The sequence below is a fragment of the Dermacentor andersoni genome, chromosome 5, assembly GCF_023375885.2.
Source record: "Dermacentor andersoni chromosome 5, qqDerAnde1_hic_scaffold, whole genome shotgun sequence".
In the NCBI taxonomy this organism is placed as follows: domain Eukaryota; kingdom Metazoa; phylum Arthropoda; class Arachnida; order Ixodida; family Ixodidae; genus Dermacentor; species Dermacentor andersoni.
In genome coordinates this window covers 32,503,055-32,515,890 of record NC_092818.1, presented here as the reverse complement: position 1 = coordinate 32,515,890, position 12,836 = coordinate 32,503,055, and the positions used below count along the sequence as shown (strand labels likewise).

The 12,836-nt window shown below is 45.8% G+C and overlaps 1 pseudogene; it reads left to right on the top strand.

Annotated features, from left to right (window-relative positions):
• The first annotated feature begins 5,505 nt into the window (after positions 1–5,505).
• Positions 5,506–6,749, top strand: LOC140218525 (uncharacterized; annotated as a pseudogene).
• The last annotated feature ends 6,087 nt before the right edge of the window (positions 6,750–12,836 follow it).

Here is a 12,836-nt window from a genome sequence, read left to right as displayed (position 1 = left end):
AAGATGGGCTGGGTGGGAATCGAACCAGGGTCTCCGGAGTGTGAGACGGAGACGCTACCACTGAGCCACGAGTACGATGCTTCAAAGCGGTACAAAAGCGCCTCTAGCGAATGCGGTGTTGCCTTAGAAACGAGCTGTTTCTAAGGCTCAGTCGTGCGTCGCTTGCTCAGGCGCACATTTCGTTGCCGCGCCGAACGCTGCGTTGCTCGACGCTCACCGCGTCCAATGCGGGGCGCGTAGTCGCTGCGCCGTAGCCCATTGTCTTACACCCCTTGGCGGGTCGACGGGAACGCTGTCGCGTTCCACTCTTGAAGGCGAAGCAGAGTAACGCATGAGTTGTTTCTTCGTCTAGCCGAGCCAAATATAGCCAAGCAACAGCACTTCACCAGGCTAAACAGTGGTTCAACAACTAAAATAAAGGCTAGTATGCTTCGCATCCTGGGCTTAACCTTAGCTAAGCCACAGCCATTTTTTTAGGTGAGCATGTCTGTTCGAAAAGGAGCCCCGTGCGAAAAAACACTGCTGCCTTTTGCATCAGCCCACAGTAAATTGGTCAAGCGCGGCATTGCTCAGGCATGCTTGAAAAACGCCTTGCTAAAAGCTCGCAGATAGTCCGCTTGTAGGCTGTTGGCTATCCAGTCTGCCTTGTTGTTTACACTGCAGAGACGCTGCGTAAGAAGTTGCGATCTTGTGACACCCCTCCCGGCCCACGTGATACTTCTCGCAGGAATCTATCAGTCATTCTATACATTCACGCAATCTCTCATACACTAAAGAAAATAGTCCAAAAGGCGGGAGTTTCCCTCGTTTCTTTCCCGCGCCCCACAAATTGTTTCAGTTATGCACCAAAACCAGCCCTGTCAACAGACAATCAAAATCATGAATAAAGGGAAAATCAGACATCCACCCGTTCGTAGAAATTGCTACAAAGGAACCCCATATGGGTTCCTCGAAAGAAAAGCCTCATGGTTGAAGAAAAACCAAACGAGGAACCCGTATGGGTTTCCTTTGTAGCAATTCCTACGAAATGGTGGATGTCTGATTTTCCCTTTATTCATTACTTCTCTCCATCTTGCGGGTTTCCGCAGAACTACTACGTCAAGCAGCTAAGGTGTATTTCCACCACCAATGTGAAAAATCAAGGTCTTCCTATATCGAAGACTTTGTAACCACGGAAGCCTGAGGTGTGATCCTGAGGTGGAGGCCCTGTTAGGAGGTATTGTTGCCTCCATTTGCCACGCCTCGTGGACATCCTGTACCATCTATGTATCTCTAAATAACCTGAATTCAACAGGAAGGTGCCTAAACATGAGACTACAAGAATATAATCAGAAAGTACAAAAATGGAGAGAGGGTTTCTTTGGAATATATTGCTGCTAATGCAAATTTCATCCTCTCTTTGAAAAAAAAAACAGAAATAATAGCAAGGAACGCGCAAGACAACACTAGACTCATCATTGAAGCAGCGGGTATCGCAAAAGGCAGCTGCGCCAGCAAACAATACCTAGCATTGACTGTTAAAGAATTTGCATACGGTCAGTTAGTGAAGGCCGCCTTAGGCCTTATCACGGCCTTGGTGAGCTCTTGGCAATTTGTGATAACCATGTTGACTGGCAACATTAAAATTGCTCATGAGCAAGTGCGCGAGAATATATATACGTACTTTTTTGTAATAAACACCAGTTGGTAGTTAGTGCTGGCCCTTGTCGCCGTTTTGTCCTGTGTTCTCTCCTGCGCTAGTCACTTCAGCATGGAATACCAACTAGCCCAGTCCCACAATGTTCACAGGGTTGCTTATGAAGTCAGTGAGGTGGCAGATAATGTGTCTGTGCCGAAGCTGTACGAGTGACGATATCTTTGTATATGACTATGAAGTGCATACAAAGGCTCTGTATTTAAATCGTAGTGTATACAAAGCCACGTAATCCAGAACATTGCGTAAACAATGCCTGATTTTGTCATGCAGCATTGTCCTGTGGACATTAATGTTGCATATATGTTGCCATTTGTATGTTTAAGCAACGTTGTCCATAAATGTCTAAAGAACAGCTAGATAACTTCGTTGTATCAACGCTGACCTAAACATAAAGCTGATTGGTTGTTGCTAACAATGTAGTAATAATGCATAATTTTACGTCCCCAGAACGTAAGCAGACATCTCTAATGCACAGACAGAAGCATATGATACCGGCTGCATAAAAATCACGAACACGCGCACGCTGTGCAAAGCATACACAGAAATCGTGTCGTCTTGTCGATATGACAAACACTATACGATTATTCAATTCATGCAAGGTTTTTGTGAGAAAAACAGAACCAGTGCACAAAAACACTAAGCGAGCTGCACTCAGGAAGAGCATGTATTTTCTTTTACTTATACCTCATCTGCTGTAGTGCTCTACATCTAGCATGGATTCTCACTGGCTACTCGAAGTTTCTGTGCGACTTTATCAATAGTTTACTATACTGTGCAAACAAGTCAAGGTATGCTACCACAGAACAGATGAGCCACTCGTGCTCTGTTAAGGTTAAGGAGATATGTACTACAGGGTGTTTCAAGGAAGATCTTAGGTGATTTTAAATATTAGGCTTTCGGCGGTAAAATAGTTCTTGCGCAAAGGGAACAGGGCCATCGCGGGCGTTGTAAATTGGTTTGCAAGTGCTATTCAGGGGAATAATTAACTAGAGCTTGTTAATTACCTTTCTTTTAAATGGTTAGGTGTTTGATTGTAATGTGGAAATTTTAATGGATCACGAGTTCATCCGGTATCGATTCTTAGATTTCCAAAGTTGTATTTGCGCGCAGAGTTACAGCGCTCAGAACCTCAGCTCTTCAGACACGCGCAACGGACTCCGTGTGGCAGCTGAGCGCCGCAAAGCCACGCCCACGCGCTCATATGTGATAGCAGTGCACGTCACATACTTCCCACTCTTTTTCTGCGCCCCCAACAGCGGAAAGTGGTGTCGTGTTCTTCATCCGCTGAAACGTCCTCGCATGCCCAAATATGACGTGTCATGACAAGTGCTGCGTGCGGCCTTGATCTGCGACCCCGCGAATGCACTGCCCTATGCTAAGCGGTTTGCTTTGTGATACCACAAAGATTTCCTTGCTTTTGCGCTCCAGAATTTAGGTACCAATTTCGCAAAACGCAAGTGAACATACACTGCGGTCACAGTCTTGAAACTCCTTTATTTATGGAAGGACGCTGAGAAGCTCACAGCAAATGCTCACAATGTTGGCCTTGCATACCAATACATAGCTGCGCGCAATCTTTCACTGAACGTATAGAAAGCATAATCATGTCCACTGGGACGTTGGCCAGCGCTATGACGATTCTGGCCTTGAGCTTCTGGAGGCTTGTTGGAGGTGTTTGGTACACTTCACTTTTTATATGCCCCCCAAAAAAGAAGTCCAATGGTGTCACATCTGGCGACCTCAGTGGCCCTGGAATGCGCCCGCCGCGCCCGATAGACTGCTAACGAAATTTCACATCAAGCAAACGCACAGGAAACGACTAATGTGGTGGCGCTCCGTCGTGTTGGTACGACGTCGAACGCACAATTCTGAGTGGAAATTCGGATGCGAAGTCCGCAACCACGTCTTTTAGAATGCAATTTGTGTAGTGCTTTCCTGTCATGCTTCCAGTCAAAAAGTGTGGCCAGCGATACGGTCGCGAAAGAATGCACAACAGTTTTACAGATCATTGCCATTGGTGCCTGTGCTCTCGCAGCCAGCGCGGGTTTCCTACTGACCAGTAATGCACGTTGTGTAAGTTGACCCGCGCATATCTGCCGAACTGCGCCTTTTTTGTCCAAAGCACATTGTTCAGAAAATTTTCATCTAGGCCACACTGGATAAGGCACCAGTTGCAGAAGTCGAGCCTCCGCTGGAAGTCTCTCTATGTGTGTATCCGACGTAGAGGCAGATGATACAAGTAAAACTGGTGTTTCGACCACACACTTCATACTTAAGCAACATTGCCTTGACATGCACCAGCGATTTCTCTTACTGTCGCTTAGGGCTTCCAGTTGACGTAGGCAAAGACGTCGATCTCAAAATATTCATTCAGGATATGGTAACGTCTTATTTGACGATGTACCGCTCCGGTGATGCGAAAGTGGTTTATTTATTTACTTTTTATTTGCGCGTGCGTCGTGAACGCCGCATACAAATGACGGCCACAAGGCACCACTTTCCGTTCGGGCAATAGAAGAAGAGCGGGCTGTGTGTGAGGTGCAATGCTTCGAGTGATACCAGCGTGTGGACGTGGCTTTGCGGCGCTCAGCTGCAGCACGGAGCCCGTTGCGCGCGTCTGGAGAGCTGAGGTTCCCGAGCGCTGTAGTTCTGCGCGCAATTCCAATTCCGCAAAAGTAACAATCAATACCAGATGGACTCCTGATCTAGCAAAATTTCCTCATCACAATCAAATACCTAACTAGATAAATAAAAATTTACTTCACAAATTCTAGGTAAATGTTTCCCTAAATAGCACTTGCAGCCCTCTCGATAGCGCCCGCCACGGCCCCTGATCTTTTCGCACGAGAACAACAATGTTACCTCCGAAAGCCTATTATTTAAAATTACTCAAAATCTTCCTTGAAGACCCTGTAGGGGAGAGTCGGGAGGTTTGTGACAATTCAATGAATGGCACAACTTGTGTATCTCTCCTAAAGTTAGTTCAAACATGTTCACCGACTACTCACGATATGGCGTTCGCATACCGAGAGCCTGGCTGTAATGGTGGACGTCTTCAGCGGATAGATTTTTTTCTGTGACTAGAAATCTCCTCTATCACGTGTCAAAAGTAAGTATCTGATGTCTCAATTGCACATCTCTCCAATTTTTACCATTCTGCGGAGGCTTATACCGATTTCTCTCCGAAAACAGACATCATCCTCGTACTTCAAGCAATAACATATTTACCATAAGCAAAGAAACTTTTGCAGTTCAGTGCTTTTTTTTTGCTTTGGGCAACGTAGCTTGGGAGGCATTGGACAGTAGAGTTGAGGATGGAATGGGACACTGTCCTATTCCTCCCCACAGTAAGGCTGGTGCTGTGTCTAGCGAATGAACTTCATGGTTGAGCCACATTTTCTCCGAAAGCTGTCACCTATGCTTATTTCATATATTAGGCTTATAAATATTCGGTGCCAGGAAAATTATAGTAAACAAGAGACAGGCTGACTACATGAAAAATCAATTTGACACCTTAAACAAAAGGGCCATTATAAAATGCGATGTCGCTCCACTAAAAAGCTTTGATTATTCTGCACATTTGTGAGCAGTCCGGCATAAGCGCGTGAATAGTAGACTGCAGCAGGAGGGCTGTTAAGTGCATGCAATGAAGTTAAGCATGTTTTGTACATTTTTACATTTACACCTTTTACATTTGCAAATTATTGATCCTTTTCAATATTCAGGAAGACGCCAATGGTATAGAAAAGAAAGTATAAAGTATACAAAAGAAAGCCGGAACTCTTGGTTTGGCAAAAAGATCGGGGTGGATGTCCGGCGAACTGTTTTCACTGACATTTGAACACATTGTGAGGCATGCAAAGTGGTCGAAGGAAGCATCCGTTCTTCTAATTCTTGACAATAATGAAAGCCTTGTCAGCATGAGCACCATCAACAAAGCCAAGGAGAGCGGCGCAATTCTGCTGACCTTCTCCCCACACTTTAGCCACCACCTGCAGCCACTTGATGTGTCCGTGTATGGAACATTGAAATCTCGATGCACCGCTGCTTGCAAAGGTTGGCTCATATATAACCCAGGGAAGGTCATTCTTAGCTACAATGTTGGAGAACTAGTGGGATCCGCCTACGTAATAAAGGTGAAACAAAAGAACATAATTTCGGTCTTTCAGAAAACGGGCATTTGACCTTTCAATAGGGAACCGTTCACTTCGGATGACTACTTCATGTCATCAGTAACTGACTGACATGTAATATCCCCATGTGGACAGGTGTCCCGGCAGACAGCAGCTGTCATCAGTGAAACAAACAGCTTAAGCCTTCTGGCAAATGTTTGGAACTCTCAAGCAAACACCGACGGAGCTCGAAGCATCCCTATACATGCCTTAACGCCTACTGTCGATAAAGCAGCCTCGATGTCAAGGACATCGCCAAGCCGAATAATTCCATGCGATCTCAGGCCCTGCCCTAAGGCTGCACTCCGTAAGAAAGGCCAAAAAGGAATAAAGAAAAGTAGGGCAAAAGTCCTTAAGTATACACCAGAGAAACATGTGTTTGAACAAGAAGCGGCAGAAAGGTTTTCACGACAGGTAGTGGCGGCAGTCCAGACTGCCGCCATTACCGTTCAAAAAAGAAATGGTGACTTCCGAAGGATTTCAGTTCTTCAAGTGAACAAGAGACTGTTGCCGTTGCATTCGATGATTCTGACAGTTACATGTCAGATTTCAATAATGAGAGGCAGGACATTTCTAAGGCCGATTGGCCGAATGAAGCTGTTGGAGTGGCAAAGCGTGACCTTGTATTTGTCACGTGTAGTGAAAGAAAATCTGACGTCTATTACACAGGTAAATTCGAGAGCAAAGACAACATTCGCGTGTTTGTCTACTTTCTACGAAAGAAAAAGAGCTCAAAATTTTACTTTCCTCCACATAAACGTATAGGGACTGTACCAGTCGTGGACATCGTGATGAAGCTGCCAGCTCCAAAAACTATCGGTGGAATCATGCAATCTTGCATAAAGTTTGATGTGGACCTATCGGCTTACGATGTTCACTGAAGACGTTGGAACCAGTGCATTGCAAATGTCCCATTCCTCCCAAACTATGTCCCACTCCAGCCAAGGGGAGGGGTGGAATGGGCCAGATTTTAGCTGTTAGAAACTATTTTTTTAAAGCTGCGCCAGAATTGGTAGGAACCAGTGCTCCTCAGAATGTGTGCAGCATGTTTCCATTGTACTATTATCCATCGAAGATGTGGTTGCGTTCAAAATAAAGAAAACTAAAAATACATTTGTGAAAAGTGTCCCTTTCATCTCAACTCTCCCCTATATAGCTACAATGAAAAATCATGCCGATCCCAGACATTGTGGCAGTCATTGTTAGCGAAGTTTTCTGCACTGTTAGCTTTTTTTTCGGTGATTAGGGGTGGTGCTTACGGCGAATATTTCATTTATTCGGCGTTTTGTGCAACACTGGAGTGCTTAGTGCGTGCGAAACGTTACCTTGTGTGTATTACTGTGGTTTGTTTGCGTAGTGCACACAACACAAAGCGAGACGTGTTTGCTTTAGGTGTCATTGCGCGCCGTTATTGATAACATCTGAGAATTTTAGCGTTGTAATTACCATAATCGGTACACTGCATCGTGGCAGAAGTGCTAAACTGTAATTATGCGGCTGTACGTGCCAAAACCAGAATTGCATTATAAGGCAAGCCGTAGAAGACGACTTTAACGTGCACCTCAATTTAAGTGCATGGCCTGTTTTTATTTCCTTCCGTCAACATGCAGCTACCACTGTTGGGATTAAACCCGCGACCTGGATGGGGTAATGTCATAGCCGCAAAGCTACCACGGTGTGCATAGAATTGTTCATTTGATAGGTGGGTGCTTCCATTCTTTAATTGTCCTAAATGCAGCATTGCGCTTGCACGCCTTGTGTAATTTGTCGATCCGCGGAAAAAATTTCTATTGTGTTCCTTTTCTAGAAAAATCATAACCGTACCATACTTTACCAGAATTCTGAATTTACGAAGTGTCTCCGCCACACATGTCGTGTGCAGTAGTACGTTTTTTTTTTCCTTTTTACGTCGCTTCTTTCCTCTCTCGCCCTCCCTCATGAATGCAAGCTGAGAGCGGAGAACGGCAAGGGTGTTATTCACTCGTTGCGTGGATGCGTGGGGTCTAATATTAAGTCGACCAGGTGAAAGGCCAGGGTCGCAGAAAATCTGGTGTTCGCTTCATTTTCCGTCAGAAAAAATAATCCTGAACCACCACAATGCCGGCTCCTTCGCGTGACGCTGAGGTGGTATTTAACTAATTTATTTTTGAAAATAAAATGCGTCAACAAATACGTAAACTACGACTTACACACAACCTACAGACTTGGCGTCGGATAGTAACTTGAATATACGAGAAAACATATTTCTGTTGCGCGCAAACACACGCAAAAAACTCTTTTGCTTGCGCTAAGTCACTGCTTGTCCCCTCTGCCTGTCGAAGGTATGAGCCATTGCTCTGCCTACCACGGCTGCCGCGACCGGCCCATCATTGTTTTCTGTCGATGTTACGCCACGAATTCCGGGATCCTAGCTATATACATCTGCGCTGTAAAAAGAAATGGAGCTGGGCAGGCCATGCAAAGCGTACGGCAGGTAACCAGTGGACCAGAGTTACAGGATGTACGCGAAGGGAAGAGAAGCCCATTCGAGGACGGATGAAGGTTAGATGGGGTCACGACATGAGGAAATTTGGAGGCTCAAGCTGGAATCGGATAGCGCAAGAATATCGTGTTCCACTATTAAACGCGTAGCTTAAGGGTTATCCAAATTTTTAAAGCGAAAGCTATACTAACTTCGTCAAGCCGAGCTTTGTCCTCGCGGCGTATTTGACTTTCACTTGACCGCACCTCCGCCGTAGCCGCGCCGAGCCCCGACGCCACCGCGTGCAGTAGCTGCCGACGCCGACTTCGCGCACGCGCTTTCCGCAGCTGAGACGACGCCTGACCACGTGACTCGCGGCGCGTCTGGATAAGAGGATAGCCGCACTTGCTTAGTCAGGGCGAGCGTGGCAATGGATGAGAGCGAGGCCGGATCGTCTCCTCTGTGTGTTGCGCGGCAACGCGAGGCTTTGAGCCGTCGTTACCAAGCGGAGTCTGACCACCATGCAAATATCGCCCGGCGAGATGCTTCACTGGAGAGGGTCCAGATTGCAACATGCGTCGTAACTTTGAGATTGATGTACCGACGGTGTTCCCGCCCTGACTGTTCGTGCTCCGATGGTGATGGTGCGCATGCTCGCAGCGTCTCTCTGCATGTCTAGCACTTGCATTTTCCCTGTGGCACAACAGCGTCGCACCGTCGAACGATGCCACATACTTAGGCGCAGCTGTCATACTTCTCATAACGATGACTGTATAGCTAAGTATAATAATTACAGCTAAATCAAAGGTTAACAAATTGAAACCAAGACTTAACCAGGCTAAATAAGGCTTTTGCTTTGCATATCCAGGGTTAGCCGAGCGAAGCCACAGCTGATCCTTTCTCTGCCTCCTATCGACCATTCAGTCTTGCTCGCCTCTGGAATATTTCACGGTAGTTCAGTGGTAAGCGCTGACGTTTCTGGAAGGTTCTGGTGGGGGTCGCGTGTAAGATAGCTCTCAAGGGGTTACTGTAGCGAAGCTCAAAGAAGCTCCGGGAGCTCTAAAAGGCACTACTGCGACGCACTGCAGATGTGAAAAAATGCGGGCTCTCACGCAATCGAGAGTAGTAGTAAGGATGGAATAGTTACCGGCAAAGCAGAATAATTGGAGATAATACTAGCCACAATCTTAAGATGGGTGCAGTGCATGTTCGAAACTGCACACCCCATCACACCGAACTACGCCATAATCCTGCAGAGGTCGGTATGCACGCAATAGTATCCAGCCACAGACAAAGCCTCATTGCGAGTCTCGTCTTGGTCAAATAGCCATCTGCTGTGCGGTGGGCGCTACTAAAGAGGCTACATGCACAGCTTGCATGTAGGGTCCCTAGATGCTAACGCATGGACGCTACCGCGTGCTACCTGCGCTGCCGGCACACCGGACATGCTGCTGACATGACGCATTGCTGGCATTGAAGAGAGCGTAGGCAACTCTGTCTCAGGGCCCAAAGATGACAGCTATGTGTATGGTGCCCTGCATATGCCTTTTGAACGTCGCTATTGTAGATGGCAAATAAAATTTCAGTGTACTAGAAATTACAGATTGAGCGATATCGTGAACAAACGTTTGGAAGAACTCGGAAGCAATATTTTTGGTAACTTGTCTGGGAAGTAACTAGCATATGCAGTGCGGTCTTGACTATTTGCCTGTATGATCTCGCTTGCTCTCGCCGCTTGCGCAGATGCTTTGTTTGGGTACCCTAATAATGGCTCTCGCTTTTGGCTCAACGTCAATTGAAGGTGGCCGACAGCAGGGGCTAAAAGCATTTCATGGTAAAAACGAGTTTCTCACACAGCCTGTTGTGTCTGTTATGCTCCTGCCAATAATATGGACGCTCTGAACCACCTGCCGACGTAGTGTGGAAGAAATCAACGGGAGCAGTAGCACCAGCCGAAAAGTCTAAGTACAGGGCAAAGGAGGCTTTGCTCTAAAATCACGTATGGCATACCTGATTACCTCAAACAAGGCAGGCGACCATATTTCGCCAACCGCTTCCAAAGGGCATGCTACTAAATCATTATCATAGGCAGCAGCACCGGTTTTCTCTGGGCAATAGTAGCTTATCTCAGAGGATGTGATTTTGTTTACTGCAATTGCATGAAGCCATTGTGACAGGCAGCAATACGCATCACTGACGTGTCTTGAAGTTAACAGCAACAATCCCTCGCGTGCCATACAAGGAGAGCCAGGTGTTGTCTGGAACCTTCTGTTGATGCGTGAGTGGCAGTTTCCGTGACGATGGCTGAATATTGAGCGTGTTCCACACTTCCTTGTCAAAGGTAAGTACATTGTCGTCTGTCCTACTGCTAACAGTGTGTGGTGTCTCTTCGTTCATACCCAGCAAAGTAGCTTTTCGACGCGCCCTACCTAAACTGTCCAGTACCGTTATCAAACGGAAACTTTCAATTTGCGATCTCCTCGGTGTATTGTGCTCGATCAGAATCGACTGTAGCTACACGGGCATCTTCGATCGCCATCTCCATCCTGAAACATTCGATCAAAATTCGTTTATTCTTATTGCACGTAATGTCTGACGTGTGAACTGCTATTCACACTCTGCGCGGTAGATAGAACCGAGCAATTGGGCCGGGTTACAGCCATGAATTAAGATCGTAGTTAAAAACCAATCTCGACGCGTTTAGACCGCGATAGAGGGCCTGATCTCTGCTCTTCATCACGTTTTCAAACTTCGTGTGCACAACTGCCTTACGTCAGCACCTTTTTATGGCTGTGACGAACAAATGTAATCGTAGAGCTGCGCACAATGGACCTCGAATATCATAGCCCCCTAGCCTGATAATGTTTAGGATGAGGCGTAAATCGGATGCATTTTCGCTCATTCCATTTCCTCTGACCGCATTCAGGTAGTTGCTTTACCCACTTGTTGAGCCGTAAATTGTTGAACAAAGCTCCTACTCTTTATCGAACTTTAATTTTTAAGGATTTGATAAAGTAGAAAATCTAATAAAAATGCTTTCACCAAGCGCCGTGTTCAGCGCTCAAGCTAGCTGTACACGTTATTTTTGACGGGTATATTTATGCTTGCTTGCTAGCTAAGGCTGTCTGGTTCGTCTCACTCCCGCCCGAAATTGTGCCATTTGCCACATTTCCTTCCCCTTAATTCTTGCGAAGCAAACAGCGTCATCCCGAAAACTCTGCAATAGAAGACAGCAGTAGCGTCAGATAATTTGACAAGCCGGCAAGATAATACTGAGAGCAAGAGTTCTAAAATGCTAACCGACAATGGCATACTTAGAAGACGGTGTATGTTTCACAGGGTGGTAACTATAGCAGGTTATTGCTCATGTCTTCCAGAACGTACAGCTGTATGCCAACTCCACGCTACGCTAAGGAGCCACTCCAGCAGATAGTCACAAGAATGCTTGGGGCCCTAAAACTAAAAGAGCCCGTTCAAGCCAAGAAGGTATCATAAGCTTGTTTTTTTTTTCGCAAGCCTGTTGAACCCGGTACAGCCATGCTGCGCAAAGAATTGAACTTCAGCACTTCCACCTCACGCAACATAACGAGAGTAACCTTGTTTAAAAACATGTCATCAGTCAGCAACTAACGAAGGAGGGAAACCCACAATCTTGCATGCCATAACGTAATTACGATACTTGTTTTTGGCTCTCAACCGTCTGTAATTTTGTTTTACTTGACCAGTGACCACAACTTCATTTATAGGAAACAGAATGCAGTAACAGTAGCAAAATCAGGATGCAATCTTCCTACACATGATTTTCAGATGTAAACTTTTGAAACGCGTCTCAGTATGTGCAGTGCACTGGCTAAGGAGTCCGTGATGTTAGAAATGTTGAAAACTATTCGCACAGTTAACAATCACAAGGCAAACGTATGGGGTATTTTGAGACAATAACGATGCACATCCTACTTCAATGAGTCGTGCCATTTTTTAGCTGTAATCATCACCATGAACGCACACTGCACTTATAATTTTAATTAGAGATACAGTAAGGCGAAATGCATCATATAAACAAAATGATGACATTCTTCGACTTCGTAGATTTTTGCTCAACCCACCTGAAAATTTATTGCTCGTAAACTTACGAAATTTTGTGCAATGTAACTGCTAGCAGAATATTGCATATTAGCATTTCGGCTTAGCATACTCTATTTACACTTTCCAAAATTTCACCATTTTAGTATGTGATTATTAGGATATGATTATGAGGCACGCTTTTGGGGGGGGGGGGGGGGGGCTCCAGATTACTTTTTCCTCGGTGGCGTCCTTGAGTCTGCTCCCAATGCATGATACACGCATATTTGTGCATTTCACCTTCACTGAAATACAACCACCGCGACCGGAATGGCGTCCCGATCTGTTGGGATTATGCTTATACCTGAACTTCATCGCTGTACTTACTTTGATGGCAGGGGGGAAGTTTGTAAGTAAATCAGTTTGATGTGTGCAGGCTGCTTTGTGC